The sequence below is a fragment of the Panthera onca genome, chromosome B1 (genome assembly GCF_046562875.1).
Source record: "Panthera onca isolate mPanOnc1 chromosome B1, mPanOnc1 haplotype 2, whole genome shotgun sequence".
Taxonomy (NCBI): Eukaryota; Metazoa; Chordata; class Mammalia; order Carnivora; family Felidae; genus Panthera; species Panthera onca.
The window spans coordinates 29,161,345-29,180,966 of record NC_138342.1 but is presented as its reverse complement, the minus strand read 5'-3'; positions in this window follow the sequence as shown (position 1 = coordinate 29,180,966).

Below are 19,622 nucleotides of genomic sequence, written 5' to 3'. Positions count from 1 at the left end.
ATTTCTATCTAGCAATTGGAAAATGAATAATGGTTAATGGGTAGGCAGCTACAGAGAGGGAGAGTTTTGAACAGTATTTCTCAGTATCACAATACAATCTACAATGACAGTTGATGATAAAATAGTTTTTGGAGACAGAAAACTTCTTTGATAAAATGAGATAAATTTGCTGAGGTGAACCAAAAAAAATGATGGGGACATTTATAAAGAGGACACATCCTAATAGAAATTATGAGTGGGGTTAGATTGATTATAAATTTCATCGTGAGAAGTCATAGAGCACTCAGTGTGGCAGTAAATGGTAACTTTTGAAACTGCCTAGGGCATATGTAAGTCAGGACTGGATAAATAATTTCATATAGAGAGCCATCAAAAGACCTAGTGAAGCACATTTAACATTTTTAATATATTATGATGACCTCAGAAATGCAGTCATGGGAAATGTACAGCTCTTATAAGTCAATAGCATACGTGCACATGATTGGCTATGAATAGGCCCATTTTTAACTTAGGGTCTGATGTGTATAGTTATTATAGTTTGCTTGTTTGTTTGTTTATGTTGCAACTTATCTTCAGCTATGACTAAAAAAACCTACATATTTTCAAGTGTGATGTACTCTCGATGTTCTTTCATTGACATTCTACCTGAATGAAAAAGACATCTGTTCAATGGTCCTCATTTTGTAGTTCCCATGTCCTAAAATGCTTCAAAAATGTATTTGGTTGATAAGTCTGAGATTTCTGTTTTGCTTATGTTGTTTTCAGCTTGGGGATTCAGATTTTAAGGAAATAAGATATAGGGCTCTTATTAAGTAAACTTACCCCATATTAAATCAATCATTGATTAATGGGTCTGGTGCCATCATATAACTGACTTCTGATGTGAACCTCATGCTTAAATAGTCATAGAGTCATTGGTTACCACATCTGCTTGAGTCATCTGATGAAGACTGCTGTTTGTTTTTGAGCACGGGTCAGGGGTGAGTGTGGCAGTAATATAATACACTAGAATTAATGAAGATAAATAGGTCACAAATTCCTGAAATTCTGTGGCTTAGACTGATGAAAAGCACCAGAGATTCATTCTTGATGTTTGCTTTCCCAAGGGAGAAGTTTTTTGACTGATATGTGATGTCTTGTCATTGAGTTTAAGTTCTTCTTATTGGGTTACCACATTAAGGTAGTGGTTTGGTCACAAATTCTTCCTGACACGATTATTGAGAGAGATATTGCCTCCCTTTATCTTAATAAGGATTCAGTGTACAGAATGACTGGCATTTGTTATTGTGATTTTTGTTTTTATTTTTCAGGGGAGGGGGCTAGGCTGGTTTCCAAATAAAACCCAAGTAGTTCCTTCCTTATTGGAAGTCTCGGGGTTCTCAATAATGGCTCTGATGATGTTCAAGCTGAATTCTCATGAGTGAAACTCCACTCTAACGATAATGAGGAACAGAAGTATGCCGTTATTATGTTGTGAATTAATAAGAAAAAAAAATCAGAGTATCTCAAGCAAAATCACTATAAGCCAGACTTTCCTGGAGAAACGGACAGACTAAAACTCTGTGTGTGTGTGTGTGTGTGTGTGTGTGTGTGTGTGTGCAGGTTTTTGTGGAGGGAAAGAGAGAGAGATGGGGAGATTTATTTTTGGAAATCATTCTCAGGGGACTGTGTGGGCTGGAAAGTCCAGAACTCCCAGAGCAGGCCAGCCGACTTGAGATCATGGGAAGAGTTGGCATTGTAGCTTGAGTCCAGTGGAGGTCTTCACTACATCACTTCAACTAGAACTATTTATCATATCTGAACCAGTTCCAGGAATTCACTTATTCTTTCTGTAAACATTTTCTCAGTGTCAACTCTGTAGCCAAAACTGTTCTAGGTGCTAAGGAGGCTGCAGTGAATAAAATAGACAAGATCCTGCTTCCATGAAATTGTATTCAAGTGTGATGGTACTGAGAGCAGGAATGAAATTTATGTAGATATTGTATGGAATATGGAATGTTCATATATGCTATAGGGAAAGATAAATCAGGAGATGGAGAAAGGGGTGCCAGGTTATCTGCGATAGTCCCCCCCCGAGGAGTCTTGCTATTTTCTGAGTAGGGCTTTTTAAACTTGCTGCCAGCTGGGTCAAACAAAATCCTAGAAATATAATTTCTCAGGTTTTTCCACAAAATAATAGCCAGAATAATTCATAAATAGCTTATAACAGCTTGAAAAGACCAGACATTTTAGAGGGCAATCTTTTTTTTCTTTCCTAGAGAATAGAGAAAGGCCATATATAGAGATGACAAGGAAAAGTCCAATTTCAACATCCATTCTGATCGTTGGTTACCCAAAGTAGATACCAATCCTCAGAAGCCTGTATTTTCATTTCACTTATCATATTTCCAAGTCCAGTGGATAAATAGTTGTTACCACTTTCCTCTTATCTGGGGGTGAGGGCAAAATAATGGATTGGCAGCAACTTACCTAAGTTTGCCCCTCACCTGGAAGATTGAAGCAGACTCAAAAGGGCCGTGGATCAAATGTAAAGGGTCGGTTTGAGTTCCATAATGCTCAGATGAGGGTGGAGTTTTCTCTTTAATGAAGGAAGATGTACAGTACATATATGCAGCATTTGCAAGAATACATTAAAACATAACAGCAGAGTAATCTATTAGGAGAGGGTGGGGTTTAACAACTGACAAGACGAATATAAGCAGGAAATGCAAAGAGCAAGATCTCTGTTGTTAGTGAGAATCAAAGTTAAACAAATAAGGAATAGGTAGGATAGGCAGTTCCTATCCTACCTTATATTAGATTAATTATAAGATTAATTATATTAGATTAATTATAAGATCAATGGGACTATGATATAGAGGTATCAAGTTGTCTTAAAGAATAAAGAAATAGTGGACAATATCTGGTAATTTCCATTTTTAATGAAAAAGGAAGGCAAGAATCTCTCATTCTTTTCTCCATTTCTGAAAGTATTCTTGGTCATTTTTATGATGCCCCTTTTTAAATATCTTTATTTTGTCATTTTCTGTGTTATTTCAAGTTTTCTTTAGTACCTTTCTTTCAATCTAATGTACTGACCTGAGTCTTTTTTATTACATTTCTGTGACATCTAGCTAAACCACCAACTCCAAACTTATAGAACAGCTTAATTATAGAATATGACCCTTTAATGTTGACTTAGATATTGAAATGTCTAATGATTTTCCCGGATCAATACGAAATTACAAATAAATTATTGGTAAGTTTATTACATGTATAAATTAAGCAGGATGAGAAACTATAGTATTTCAAGCTGAGAAAAAATACACACTTTTCAGCCACGGAGAAATGGGCAAGGCAAGGGGACTTTATACCATTATATAGGAAACAAAGCAGCTGTGGGTCTTAAAAGTAAGGCATAAAGTAGGACACCAGGGATATACAAATTGTTTACAGAAAGCATATAAACATTAGGACAAGTAATACAATTTGCCACATGGCCAGACACTGTTCTAAAGCAAGTTTAATTAGTAGGACAGTGATACACCCACGACCAGGTTATTATTCCCAGGAAAATTCCACCCTTGCCACACACAGAGGGTAAATCAACTGAATACATTGGAATTGAGCAGCCTGTACATGCCATACAATCAGACCCCATTAGATTGTGCTGTAGGAAAAGTAGCTAAAGACATACTTCCAGACTTAAATTCACTGCATTCATACAAGGACGGTTTTTAAAGCAGAAAGTGAAGTCATCACTGAATTTAATGATTTTTGATTCAGTTTGAATTAACACTGTGTCATTAATTGTACACAACATCGGACGTTAACTTTCCAAATTTTTACCAGAAAAATATTGCGCAGTTGGTTGAGGTAAGCTCAAGAAATCACCAATTCTGACTACTCAGCATTCCTCTTATTCCCTACAGGGATACTTGAGCCATTTCTGGCGATCCTACAGTTGAGTGGGGCTCAGGCGGGAAATCACTTATCTGGAGGATCAAGAGGATAGAATTTAATGATTTATGATGTTAACAGTCATTTGGGAACTGACAGCTTTAAGAAGAATATTATCATACAGTGCGATTATAATACAATTAACGAAATCTCTTTTGCTAATGCAACATTGTGTGTCAACCATACTCAAAAAAAAAAAAAAAGAAAGAAAGAAAGAATAAAAAGGCTTTTTAATCCTTCATAATAAAGTATTGGCCCTCACGACACCCCAAAAAAGAACAATATTATCAGCCACTAATTTAAATTAGTGGGAAGAATGTGGTATAGTGTAACATTTAAACCAGCCATTTATAATCAGACTGCACATTGTTAGGAATATGCTACAGTGTTTACAAATGAATGTACAATATTTAAAAGTCTGTAATCTGACTTTTTAATTTTTATTTTATTTATTTATTTATTTATTTATTTATTTATTTATTTATTTTAATTCCAATATAGTTAGCATACAGTCATGGAAAATCCTGCAATTCTGTGATTGCACTATCACAAGGCAACAATAAACTGAATTTAAGCATTAGCTGTCTTTATGGATTGAGCATACACTCTTTTTTTTCTAAGTTTTTATTTAAATTCCAGTTAGCATACAGCGTGATATTAGTTTCAGAAGCATAATATACTGATTCAGCACATCCATACAACACTCGGTGCTCATCACATGTGCCCTCTTTAATCCCCATCACCTCTTTCACCCATCCTCCCCATAGTGGGGATGGTGGGGACCACCAGTTTGTTCTCTATGGTTAAGTGTCTGTTTCTTGGCTCGCTTCTCTCTCTTTTACCCTTTGCTCATTTGTTTTGTTTCTTCAATTCCACTCTTGCCCACTTCTTTATCTTCCTATTTTCATACACACTGACTTACATACTGGAATCTGACACCTGTAGGAGTTTGCAACATGTATAGACGAGTAAAGGTACATAAGTCAGAACTGTGTGATTCCTGATTTGTAACAATAACCATTATGATACTCAGAATCTTGGAGCCCTACCCTGTGCAATAAGAATAAAACAAATAATGTAATAAACATTTGTGTGAGAATTAAAAAAAGTATATTCTGAGGAAATTGTGGTTAGAAGATAAAAGTGGAGAGGATCACTTCATAACAACCCAAAATGATTAAAATAAACACGTATATTAGCTAATATGATTAAGGATTTAAAAAAAAATACTGATTTGTCACCCTTTGATTCCTCATTCCCTAGTCACAACACCTTGGAAAGTGTTATAAGCCTAACATAGATATCATAAGGAAAAGCATATATTGTACTTTCCAGTTTCAGTAAACGCAGCTGAATTTCCATGCAATTACATCACCATCAATAAGTTCATTGAGCTACTGACTAAGGAAGCATTGCTGTGCCCAGAAACATGTTCTTAATTTGAGGTTATGCTAATCTTGTAACCTTGACCAAAGAACTTTAAAATTGAAAATCAGATAACTTATAAGATGGAATTAGCTACTTTAAGTACTCAACAGCCAATTAACTCTGTGACCTTCTAGGCATGACATGGGGAGATTGTGTAAAAGAATGTAGAGAGAAGAGAATATTGGGCTAGTGCCCTTTAGGATTAAAGAAAATTCTAATGATGAGCATAATGAAGAGAATTTCATTAGCAGATAATTCATGCATTTGATATATACCAATTAATTGACTGGAATAATTACTTGGCTCTGACTTTTTCTTTTTAACTTTATTCTCTTCTTTTACATAGCTCTTAAAAGCACAATTATTACTAAGATCCCTGAACTCTAGTTTTCATTATTTATATGGGTTTAATTAGACACTATAGGCAATATATACAAAAGTACAGCCTAAGGACCATTTATTATATATTAAATTGTTTTAGTCTCATAATTAAAACCAATAAGCACATTAATTAGATTTCTGTTTATTAATACATTCACAAGTATCAAATAAGCGTCCATTATGTGGTAGGCACTACATATACACACACATGTATGTATGTTTCATGTGCTTGGATACAGTAAACAAAGCACACAAGAAATGCAGTCATCTTGAGGAAGACATCCCAGTAGGAGAGAGAGTTAATAAACAAAAAAGTAAAACCTGTAATATGTTAAATAGTAAGTGCCAGGGAGAAGTAAGTCAGAAAGAAATGGGATTACTAGTCAGGACAGGGTTCAGTCTCATTATTATTATACACACTGTTAGTCCTGTGAATAAAGTGACATAAGCACAATGGCTGGAATGTAGTCAGTTGTGTGTCTTTATGTTAAGGAAAACAATCAAAGTAGAGAGAATATTTCTGAGCTATAAATCACCTGGGATATTTCAGAACCAGCAAAATGATTTAATAGCTGAAAAGGAATGATGGAGGGTCAGATGACGGCCAACAAATAACAAATGTGCTGTTCACATAGGACACTTTAGACAACTGCAAGGATTTTGGCTTTGATTGTGAGATGGGAAGCCACTGACGTGGAGTGGAAAAGTCATACGACTTTGCTCGTATGTTAAAAGGATTACTCTGGCTGCCATGCTATGGTTGGGGTGTGAATGGCAAAGGTAGAAACAGGAGTACCATGTTGGAAAAACTATATGATGGTGGATGGTGGCAGGGTGATAACGGTAGGTGTGGAAACAAGTAATTACATCCAAGATAAATTTTGAATAGGACTATGAGGAGCTTAAGACTGAACATGGGGATTGAGAAAAACAGAGATTCGAGATGATTTCAACTGTTTTACCCTGAGCAACTAGATCAGGAATGAAAATATCAATTACTAAACAAATGACAGTCTTAAAATATGGTCCAAAATTTACATTATAATTATATACAGTCGCTAAACTCTACAGAAAAAAAAGCAAAGAATAAGCTTTGCCTTACAGAAGATAGATTTAGAAATTTGCTAAGAGTCAAAGAGGAGATACTACATTGCGCTGTGTATTAATTCTGGATTGTTTTAAATAAATTCCTGATTTGGTATAGTTGGTAAATAATAATTCTATATATAACATTAATAGGGTATTTTGACCTTATAACTTATTTTTAAAAATTCCCCTTATATCTCATACTCAGTTGGATTGTGGTGATTAAGCTTGTAATTCTGGGGCTAAAAGCAAGACATCAATACTCTCACCAAATGCTTCATTTAAGAACTTAATCTAATTTAAGGGCATAAAGGAATAATTAAGCAAAGCCTCATCTGCTCAAATACACTTACCTCTGTAGATGTGACAATATTTGTTTCATACATTAAAATAAGTCAGAGATCTGAATATTTTTCACAGATAGAGAAGAAACAGTCAATATTTATATGATTTACCAATGGGAAAAACACAAAGAACTTTCTGGGATTTTTACTGGTCTAAAAACCCTTGAAATGATATAGCTTCAAATCTACAGTCTGTAGCATTTCTGCTTCATCCTGATACTCGACTGATTAGATTATTGGAGAAACCTGCCAGTTTGAAAATAATCATTCTAAAGAATTTGTTTTAGAGTCTGTATTTTAACGCAATATTCTCAGAGAAAATCAGAAACATATTTTATGGTTGCAAATGAGTTTATGAATTTAAAATTTCAGGAAACTACCTCTATCATTTTTGAACCACCTTAATAAATATTTACTTACACATCTAGAAAATGTCATAAAACATTCAACATTTATTATTGATATATCAGTTAGGTCTCTTTCAGCACATAAATGACCAAAAACATAACTCATTCTGGCCTATACAAAAATAGGAAATTATTGACTCAGATAGTTCAGCAGGCTTGGGTTCCAGAGATTTGTTAGGCACATTTCTCCGATGACACAGTTTAATTGGCTCGCGGCAGGAAATCTACCTATCTACCTCAGTGGATTTGCATTTCTAAAATAAACTCCAGGAGAAAAATTAAAATAGTTTAACCTGTGTATGAGACTCCATTCTTTTTTTTTTTTAATTTTTTTTTCAACGTTTTTATTTACTTTTGAAGGAGAGAGAGAGCATGAGCGGGGGAGGAGCAGAGAGAGAGGAAGACATAGAATTTGAAGCAGACTCCAGGCTCTAAGCCATCAGCACAGAGCCTGATGTGGGGCCCGAACCCACGAACTGTGAGATCATGACCTGAGCCGAAGTCGGACGCTCAGCCGACCGAGCCACCCAGGCGCCCCAAGAGACTCTATTCTTTAGAAGAACTGTACTTTCCAGAATGAAAGACACAGCAAATAAAAAAAAAAAAAAAAAAAAAAAAAAAAGTTAAAAAGAAGAAAAGTAAATCCATAAGGTTACCAAAGTTAGTTTCTTAATAATGGAAAGACATGATAGTCTCCACCCACCCCCTCACATTGCTTCCATAACTACAGAATCATCTCACATCTATAGGTATCAATATCATGAAAGGGTGTAAAAAAAGTTATATTTCTCAGGGCCCTTATCATTTGGTGACCTATTGGTGACAGATTGCCTTTTTCCCTGGTGTTTCTTTGTAGTCAGTTCCCTCCTTAGAGCATTTCAACTGCCAATATGCATTCTGCCTGCATATATATATATATATATATAATTTATATATGATTTATATAATTTAATATATATTTATATAATATACAGCAATTTATAATAATATAAATTGTAGTCTTTTGTGAAATTTACAGTAACAGGATAATATAGTAAATGTGGTTTTGTGCCTGACTTATTTCACTTACATAATGTATTTGAGATTCATCCACATTCTTGCATATATCATTAGCTTCCTCCTTTTTATTTCTTTTTATTTACTCTAAATATGGATGCAACAATTTAACACCTCATCAGTTGATGGACATATGAGGTATTTCCGGTTTGAAGCAATTATAAATAAACCCTTAATGAAACTTAATAAATGGATATATGTCTTCCATTTCGTTCAGGTAAATATCCAGGAATGCTGTTGCTTGGATGTATATGTAAATGTTGCTTACTTTATAAGAAAATCACAAAACTGTGTCCCAAATGGACTGCTCTATTTTGCATTCCCAACGGCAATATATGTGAGTGTCCCAATTGCTCTTCTGCACTTCGTCTTGTTACTGACATAATCAGCCATTTTAATAGATATATGGTGGTATCACATTAGAGTTTTATTTGCATTTCACTAATGAATAATGAAATTTTGTCATTAGTGACTTGAGGTTAGTGAAAGAAGTTTTCATTTTTTATGTGTTCATCATATGTGTATCTTAACTGGACAAGTGTCTGCTTGAGTCTTGTGTCCATTTGATTGTTGGGTTATTTATCTTCTTATGGCTGAGTTGTAAGAGTTGTGGATAGCAGCCCTCTATTAGATATGCTTTTTGCAAATACTTCTCCCAGTCTGTGGCTTGTCTTTGGATTAGCTAACTAGTATCTTTTGAAGAGCAGAAGTTTTTCATTTTGATGTAAGCCAGCTTATTGATTTGTTCTTTAATGTTTTCTGCTTACTATTCCTTATCGACCCTCTCCAAAAAAACAAAAACAAAAACAAAAACAAAAACAAAAAAAAAAACACCCACAAACGAACAAAAAACCAAAAACAAAACAAAAACAAACAAACAAACAAAAACACCTCAGGCTTAAATTTTAGTTATATTTTTGCTTGGCAGCTTCATTATGTCAGGTTTTACTTTTAGGTCTATGAATCATTTCAACTTAATATTTATATAACGGTTAATGTATTGTCTTCTCTTGTCTCTTTCTCAGTTTCTCCCCTCACCCTCATCTTTCTATTTCTTTAGATAATCATACCCATTTTTTTCCACCATTACTTTAAAAACCTATGCATTTCCTATTGAATTACCTATACAACTTTATTCAAAATCAAATTACATTATGTGTGGATCTATTTCTGAACATTCCCTTTTGATTCATTTGTGTGTATTTATTCTTATACAGATACTGAAGTATCTTGATTATTGAAGTGTTATTTTTACTTTTTTAATGTTTATTTATTTTGAAAGAGAGAGAAAGAGAGAGCATGAGCAGGGAAGGACAGAGAGAGAGAGAGAGAGAGAGAGAGAGAGAGAGAGAGAAAATCCCAAGCAGGCTCCACAGTATAAGCACAGATGACCTGAGCCAAAATCAAGAGTCCTACACTCAACCAACTGAGCCACCCAGACACCCCAATTGAAGTTTTAAAGAAGTGTTGACATCAGATAGTGTCAGTCCTACTACTTGATTCTTCCTTTTCAAAATTGTTTGGGCTATTCTGGGAGTACTGTGTTTCCATATAATTTATTTAATTAAACTTAACTTTTTCTGAGATAACCATAAATTAACATAAAGTTGTAAAAGATAACATAGAAATATCTCATATACTCTTTACCAGCCTCTCCCAATAGTTATATTGTACATAATTCTAATATTTCACAACTGATAGGTTAACTTTGACAAAACCCACCAATATTCTGATGTTTGAATCAGTTTTGCATACTGATGTATGTGTGTGGGGGCAATGGGTGGTGTGGTGTTTTTCTTTCATACTATGAGAATTTATTACATACTGAAATTTTTGTAATCATCATTACAGTCAAAAACAGATGAAGTTCATAACCTCTAAAGTTCCTCATGCTGATCCTTCAAACTAAAGTTTTGTGTTTTTTTACAATACTTTTATATTTTAAAGAAAAATTATGAATATAGTATTGAGTTTCTATACACCTTCCACTCAGTTTCCTCTATAATTAACATCTTACCTTAATATGCTAACTTTGTTATAGTTAATGAACCATACATATTGATATATGTTACTATTTTTGTTATGTATTGCTTTGAATCAAAATTCATACTTTACTCAGAATACCTTAATCTTAACCTAGTTGTTGTGTTTTTTTTTTTTTTTTTTTATTCCTGTCCCTGGATTCCATCTAGGACACCACATTACATTTTTTTTTTGTCTCTTTCCTTAATTTTCTCTTACCCGTATTGGTTTCTCACATTTTTCTTTGCTTTGACCACTTTGACAGTTTTGAGTTCTAGTCAGGTGTTTTGTTGTATGCTCATCCATAGGAATTAGGCTGAAATTTTCTCATGATTTTATTGGGGTTATAAAGTTTTAGGGAGAAAAACCACAGATGTTAAATGCCATTTCAATCAGAATGTATCAAGGGTACCCACAATCAACATGACTTACCACTGTTGATGTTGACCTTGATTACTTTGCTAAAGTAGTGTTTGTCAGGTTTCTTGAATGTAAAGTTACCCTCCTCTTGCTTGATTTTGTACACTTTGGAAGTAAGTGACTATGGGGCATCCCACACTTAAGAAGTAGAAAGTTATGTTCCACCTCCTTGAGATCAGGTAATTTACATATGAGTATTTCTGATTCACTGGCCTCCAGACAGTAACACAGAAATTATCACACCAAACTCATTACCTATATATTATTCTTAATATTGATTAATTAATTTTTTTAGTCTCAATGTTCCCTCCCCTCCATTATTTAATGGTAACACTTGGGTGGAAAAGCCACAAGCTTAATTTGATCTCTGCTGGCAAATTGAGTCTTAATGTGCCTTTATTCTTAAAAACTTTTCAATACTATTTCCCATTATTTGGAATCTAGAAGCACAAATTCTCTAAATCTGTAGGCCTTCATCTTTAAGTGCTATGACTTTTTTCTTCCATTTCTCTTTTCAAGCCATCTAATCCTTCCATGACCTCATCTCCTTCTTCTTATACCTTACTAAATGTAGATAGTAATGATCAAACACACACTGTTCTGATCCTCCTTTCCAATCTCTTTTTCTATAGTCACAGCCTCAATGGACTTGCATTCCACCTTTCCAGATTTCAGGATTAAGTATCAGATTTCTAGCTTGTGTATCTAAAAATGCTCTTTATTATGTGAGGGAGCACAAGAGTTGGATCAATTCTTAGGAAAGTGAATATGAATTAGGTATGCACATGTGACTATAAGGTGTTACTGAGATGTTTAGGAAGATCTATAAAAAGGCAATTGTGTATATGACATTATACACAAAGAGATATCTAGGTTGAAGAGGTGTAATGTGATACAGTTATGTTTACTTGACCAAGCACAATGCATTACATTAAGGCAGATGTTTGGGTTCACTCAGAATTGTTCTTCTGCTAGGGAAGTGAAATACAAAGGATAATGTGTCATATATATATAATAGGTACCAATTCTGTGGTAGGCAAGAATCTAAGATGGCCCTAAAGATTCCCACCCCTGGTATAGCTGTGATTAAATTGTATTATGTGGCAAAGATTAAGAGGTTTTACAGCTATAATTAAGGCTGTAATTGGCTTGACTCTGAGTTAAAGGTAGATTAACCTGGGTAGGATTTAAGCAAGTCCTACTTAATCTGTTGATCCCTGTAAAAAAAAAAAATAATAGGGACAAGCCTTCCCTGAATTCAAAGAAGCTTTATTAATGGCACTGAAGAAGCAAGCTACTGTGAGTCCTATAGGTACAAAGAAATGAATTCTGCCAAGAGCTTAGAAGAGGATTGGGATCCAGTTTAACCTGGGCTGGGGTCCTGACCCATGGAAGTAGTGAGATAATAAACATGTTTTGGGTTTTAGCCTCTGAGCTTTTAGTAATTTATTATTCAACAATAGAAAATGAAAATAGCATTTGTAGGTGTTATTAAATGATCAAATTTTGAGTCTGAGTCGAATAATGAAGAAAGTAAAGGCAACAGCAGGATGACAAGACATAGTTGGAGGGATTAATGTCCTGTTGACTTTGATGAGGTTGAAGAAGCATTTTCTTAAGCACACAAATTGAGGATATGGTGGTCATAAACAGTGATAGTTTTCTGCAGTGAATTTCTGTAGTTAACATTGTCCTGAATGAAAGTGCATGAACAATTAGACTAGATGGAATATCCAAGTACTAAACAGGTGTGTCTACTTAGGATCTCAAAAAGCTGAAATTAAGGATCCTAGGGTCCTTTTTTTAAGCACATATGGTTGCTGGAGGTATTTGGTTTCCTATAGGTGTCAGACTGAGGTCCCCATTTTTATGCTAGCTGTGGATTGGGGACCACATTCATCTTCTAAAAGCAACCTCAGTTCTTTGCCATGTACCTCCCATAGGCAGTTCACAGCATAGCTATTTGTTTTTTTTTATTTCTTTTCCCATGCCAGCAGGTCCTTCCTCTTTGACTTCTTCTACCCCTCAATCAGCTCCAATAGTCTTCTCTAACATCATGTCTTAACAGGAATGACTATCTTATCACCATTTGCCACATAACATAAACTAATCAAAAGAACCACCATGATATCATAGTTATGTTTCATGTACACTCAGTGCTGGGGTTATGTAAAAGGTACACAACAGGGGTAGGATTGCTCTGGGCCCTTTTAGAACTTTGTCTTGGACAATTCTTATCATAGATTTGGAAAACTGGATTATAAATTGATTAAAAATATTTCTGGAAATAAAATTTGCATCAAAACTCTTACATTTTTCATATCACTTGATCAGTAATTCCATATTTAAGATCTATACTGAAGAAATAATCTGCTATGGTACTTATTGAAATGTTTTATGAAATGTAAAATAAGATAAAAAAATCAAACTGTTGAAGGAAATATGATATATAGATTTTCAGTTCCAGACAGTAATGATAATCATGTGTTCAATATTTTAAATAACAGGCACACGCTGACAAAAAATGAGTAAGCAATGTACATGGTAATTATGCAATGAAAATGTTAGTAAATTGTTGTTCTATATAGTGATATTACTAGCTATTTGTTTAAATCTTTTTAGCTATTTTCTATATTTAAAAAATTTTTAATGCTATAATATAACGTTACTTGTTTAGACTGTTTAACAAGAGAGCTTGGTTGTATTGAACAAAATACAATTAGTATACTCACACCTACCCAGTATATTCCTAAGTCATTGCACAAAAAATATAATTTGTTATTGCTTAAAAATCATTGATTAAAAAAACACAGGACTTATTTTTTCACAATGTGTAACACAAATTCTGAAATACAAATTGCCAAAAATAAAATTAAGTTGTGGAGTAAAATAAGAGCAGATTCTTGGCAAATAATTATCAATGCCCTGCTAACAATTAGGGAAAGCTGTCAATATCACATCCTCATGAATGTCTTCATATCCGCCAGGTTGTATAAATTAATATTAGCAAATAGGAGATTTTTGCATGAAATACACTTTTCTATTTGAACTACCTTGGTACTTGGATCATCTGTATCAGAGGGACATCCTGTTGACTTACACGCTCAGTATGAAGGCTGTTTTAAAATTTTAAAATGTATTTTGTGATTGGTATAAGAAATTAATTCATTTTTAAATCAATGCCTCATTTAAGAACATTTAAGTATTAAAAAGCAGCAGCTCTATTTGGTCTCTGGCTTTGTTGGGATTCTGAAATAATATCATAGCGTATTAATACAGACTTAAAATTTCAGTTTTTGACTTTGGTTATTAGGTATATTTTGGGTTTGTGTTGACCAGATTGATTATAATACTCATTAAGCTGCTGAACAACAATAACAGAAAAAATAGGAATATGCCTTCATGATAATGCTTTGTATCGTGCCCAACATCTGCATTTCTAATTTGTCTTAATTATGTACATACACAATTTGGTCAATGTTTTGCATTTCAAAAATCCTTTCTAATTTAAATGTATCTGATAGTTCATATGAGCAATTATGTAATTAAATGAGACAATCATTGTCTAATTGGCATATTTCAGTTTCCACTGAGATGTGCCAATTAAGTAGAATCCGTTGTAGACCATAATATCTCCAACAGAGAATTTATGGACTATCAAGTAAACACAGTGGTTTTGAAGCAGCATATCCTAAAGTTCATTTACTAAAATGACTTTCACCAAGTGGGGTGTACTCAAATGCATAAATTGCACTTAAACTAAAACATATATCATCAATGGCAGTACTTTGTTCATTTCTAGGCTCGATGTCCTCCTGTCTTATACAAGCAATGTAATGAAGTTAGGTTGTTGGAGTGATATTCAATCCATCACATTTGTATTTAATGTATCAAGAACACTGTGCTAACTTCTGAAGGTATCTGAGAAGCAATGTGAGATATTATCTTAACCTTCTATAAAATGTCCAAATTGATGATCCAGTGATGAATCTATCATCTATCTATCTATCTATCTATCTATCTATGTATCATCACCTACCTATACTTTGTTGTATATATGGCAGTTTAGGATAAAGTATAAGAATGACTTAAAGAGAATATTAGTGATATTGGATTGCAGATAAGGTTGTCCTGTGTTTTTCTTTCTTAAGATAGGTTCATTGAGATGTCCATTCAAACGAGCGCAAAATATCAAATTTACAAGTAAGAAGTCAAGGGCATTAGAATTTAATACAAAATAATTCTAAATACAAGAGCATTTAGAATTTAATACAAGTATAAAGTCAAGAGCATTTAAAATGTAACAAAAATCTTACTATTGTAGCATGAGACAGGATTTTCTTCCTTTTCCAGGCTGAATAATATTCTATTCTATGTGTATACCGCATGTGCTAAGTGTGATCAGCCAGTCACAAAAAGACAAACACCATAGGATTTCACTTATATGAGGCACCTAAATTAATCAAATTCATAGAAATAGAAAGAATGGTGGTCACCAGGGACTAGAGTGGAGGAGTGAGGATGGGGAGTTGTTTAATGGGTATAGTGTTTCAGTTTTGCAAAATGGAAAATTTCTGAAAATCTGTTTCACAACAGTGTGAATATATCAATACTACAGAACTGTATGCTTTAAAACAGCTAAGAAGGTAAATTTTATGTTATGTGTTTTTTAACACAAAAAATAAATGCGAAAAAGTAAAGGCTTACTAAATTGTTCTAGAAGTCTAAGGATTTTAATCTGTTCATCAGCAATATTTATTGTCTACTATATTGCAGATGCTATGCTAGACACTGTGATTAGAATGGTTCCTAAAACAGATAGAATGTTTGCTTTCATGAGACTTAGAGTCTACTACAGGGGAGGTTACAACTAAATGAAGATGGATAGTACATATTAGAGAGATTTCATCAAATAAAGGAAGTCTGGGAAGGTTCCTGTAAAAAGAAGTAGCTAGTAGACAGAATAATACTCCCCAGAGATGGCCATTTTTTAATCCCTGGCACCTATGAATATGGTACCTTATATGACAAAAGGGACCTTGCAGAAATCATTAAGTTAGGATGGAGAGATTATTCTGGGTCATCCTAGTGTGCCCAGTATAATTGTGAGAGTCCTAGGGGCCCCTGGGTGGCTCAGTCGGTTAAGTGTCCAACTTCGGGTCAGGTCGTGATCTCACAGTCTGTGAGTTCGAGCCCGCGTCGGGCTCTGTGCTGACAGCTCAGAGCCTGGAGCCTCTGACCCTCCCCCGTTCATGCTCTGTCTCGCTCTGTCTCAAAAATAAATAAACATTAAAAAAAGTTTAAAAAATAATTGTGAAAGTCCTCCTAGGAGATGACAGTAAAATCAGATTCAGAGAAGTCAATGTGATACAGGAGCAGAGGACCTGAATCAGAGAGAAATATTTGAAGATGTTATCCTGCTGGCTTTGGAAATGGAGAAGGGACCATAAGCCAAAGAATGCAGGCATGACCTAGAAACTAGAAAAGGTAAAAAAAAAAAAAATGAATTTTTCCCTAGAGCCTTCAGAAGGAACCAATCCTGCCAACATCTTGATATTAGTCCTGTGAGACTGATTTAGAGTCCTTCCCTCCAGAACTGTAAGATAATAACTTACTGTTGTTTTAAGTCACTACACTTTTGGTAATGTTAAGTAGCAATTGGGAACTAAAACATTTAGCTAAGGTCTAAAACTAGTCAGGATTAACTTGTCAGTGAGAAGAGCAAAGAAAAGAATGGAGAGGGAGAAAATCCTTTATCTAGAGAAAATGTCCACTTAAGAGGATAGGAAAAATAAAGGCCACTGTTTTGTGAGGAAATATAAGGGAAACATGCTGAAACAAGAATGAGAGGGGAGCAAGTGGCCATATAGCAATGGGCTCTGAAGGACAAGTTCAGAATTCTGGAAAGCCATGGATGCATGTTACACAAAAGACTATGAAATGGGACATGATCAAATTTGTATTTTGAAAATACTTCTCTAACTTTAACATGGAGGACGATCTATGTGTGTGAGTAACTTGGGAAGGTGCTTCAAGTGTCAAGAACTATCCAGAAATTGGAGGTAGGAAGTGGGAGATGCTTTAGATCTGCAACTTATAAACTGTTGCAGAAATTCAGGCAAAGAATGACAGAAGCTGCTCTGAGTGAAATTTTCTGGAAGTATACAGAGATTAACATATCCAGGAGGTGTTTGGAAGTTGAAATTCATGGGTGCCATCATGTGGGGCTTTGACTGTACACAGTACCTTCTCCCCGAAAATTTTATATGGTACACATCAGAGGTGAGAGAAAGCTTTCAAACAGATTGTATGGATGTGTTTAAAGGTTGTTGGCAGTAGGAGAAAATTAAATGGCATCAAACAGAAATAAAGGGAGGGAAAGGGGGAAAGGAGGAGGAGGAGGGAGTGAGGAAGGGAGAGACAGAGACAGAGAGACAGAAACAGAGAGACAGAAACAGAGAAAAAAAGAGAAAGAGAGAGAGAGGGAGAAAGAGAGAAAAAGAGAAAGAGAAAGAGAAAGAGAAAAAGAGAAAGAGGAGAAAGAGAAAGAGAAAGAGAAAGAGAAAGAGAAAGAGAAAGAGAAAGAGAAAGAGAAACCGAGGAGATAGGTCATTCTAGACCCTGAATCCAGAGATCCCTGAAACAAATTCTACCTGGGGACTTCTCCTATTTTGCTCAGGTGAACAAAAATGTTCCGTTTATATTTATATTCATTTTTTGGCAGGGTTTCCACAAATAGCTCTTGAAAACACTAAGGCAATGTAGACTCAAGGTAAAATTTCCAAATATAAATGGCTTAAAGTTAACAAGCTCATAGACAGAAACCATCTTCTATTGGCTGCTGGGGTTATGTGTAAGCTTTTGACTAAACTGTAATCTTGTAGAGGGAAGGTTTTGACCCTCCACTTAAAGAGTTAAGAGGAAAACAGTACTGCCTCTCTGGAGGGGATGATGTGTCTGCACACCTACTTAACTGCTGACTTCCAGAAACCTGACATTTTTTTACAGGTTCAGTTGATTCATAATAATTAATGTAATTTCATTACATTTTTTTTAACCCAGTAGTTTTAGGTGTTATCTCCATTAATATATTCATGACCACTCGATGCCAGTTATGTAGAATTTTCCTGTCAGCAATTAGATAATACTGTAAGCATAAATAGCCAGGCTTTCCTGGGTCTAATATGAAGGCCAATGGTAAGAACAAGAACAAACATGCGGTGGGCCTATTTCGTGACTCTAACAGAAATGCTTGGAAGCCATATCACTTGATAATCATAAAGTAATCCTTAATAATATGACTAAATTCTAAAATATACAGCATTTATTTTATTAGAAATTAGTTTCTAGGCTCTAATCCCAATATTAACCACAGATAACTTTTGTTGTATATACTATAGATTGTATCATAATGCATATTACATTACTTTACTAAAAAGGGTTCATACATGTATATTGGTATATAAGCTGCCTTTCACCAAATGATATATCTTAAATATTTTCTACTTCATTAAAATTATCCTACTGTATCCTTCTATATTTTTTGTACTAACTTTCAGACTATTTATGTTAAGTGTTGAAAAAATAGACAGCCATAGTGCCCTTTTTAGCACAGGAAGGAGAGTGTCAGTCTCACAATACGAAAAAAAAGAAAATCTTGATTATCAAAATTCCACTACAGATGTAATTGCTGTTAGCATTTAGTATATTCCCTTCTCGACATGTCAACACATGTGCATGCATGTTATATTGCACACATGTATTAAAATTTTGGATCATCTCTCACGTAGCATTTTGTACTTTTTTTCACTCAGTATTACAGACTAAATATACTTCTGTACCAACACACCTATCTTAACAGCTTCATTTCTATGGATAATATTCTATTTTCCAATATGCTATAACTTATTAAATTAGCTGCCTAGTATCGATCATTTAAGTTGCTGTAAACTTTTGCTACTACAGTGCGGTAACAAACATCTGGGTATCTCTTGTCTTGCTTCTATTCCCCCAAGTATAAATTCTGAATCAAATTTTGTGAAAAATTATGTTTGGCTTTGATCTCAAATTTTATGTTGAAATCAATTATGGTCTCTTCTTCCTTCTCTTATTACAGCATTTTGTTTAGAGGATTTTATAGAGCTTTACTTAATTGTCTTTTTCTCATTATATTATTCGAATGACTCTTAAAAGTTATATCTTCATTTGATGCTGATGTCAACATTGAAAGAAACATTGAAAGAGTATTATACACCCCCCCAGTGTCCTTTAAATGTCACTAGTGTTTTTTGTTTGTTTGTTTTTTGCTATTGTTTGTTTTTCACATTAGTTTCAAACAAATAATGTTGCTTTTAAAAATTTTCCTAGTGGTATGTTTGCCCCAAATACATGCATAGAAATACATTTCAGTAGAATCAATTGAGACATAAGCCATCTAATTCAATAACTTCAACAAGAGAACAATCCCTATTTTTTTAATTTTAGTTAACATATTATTTATATATTTTTCACATGCTTCAAGTACAAGATCATATATATA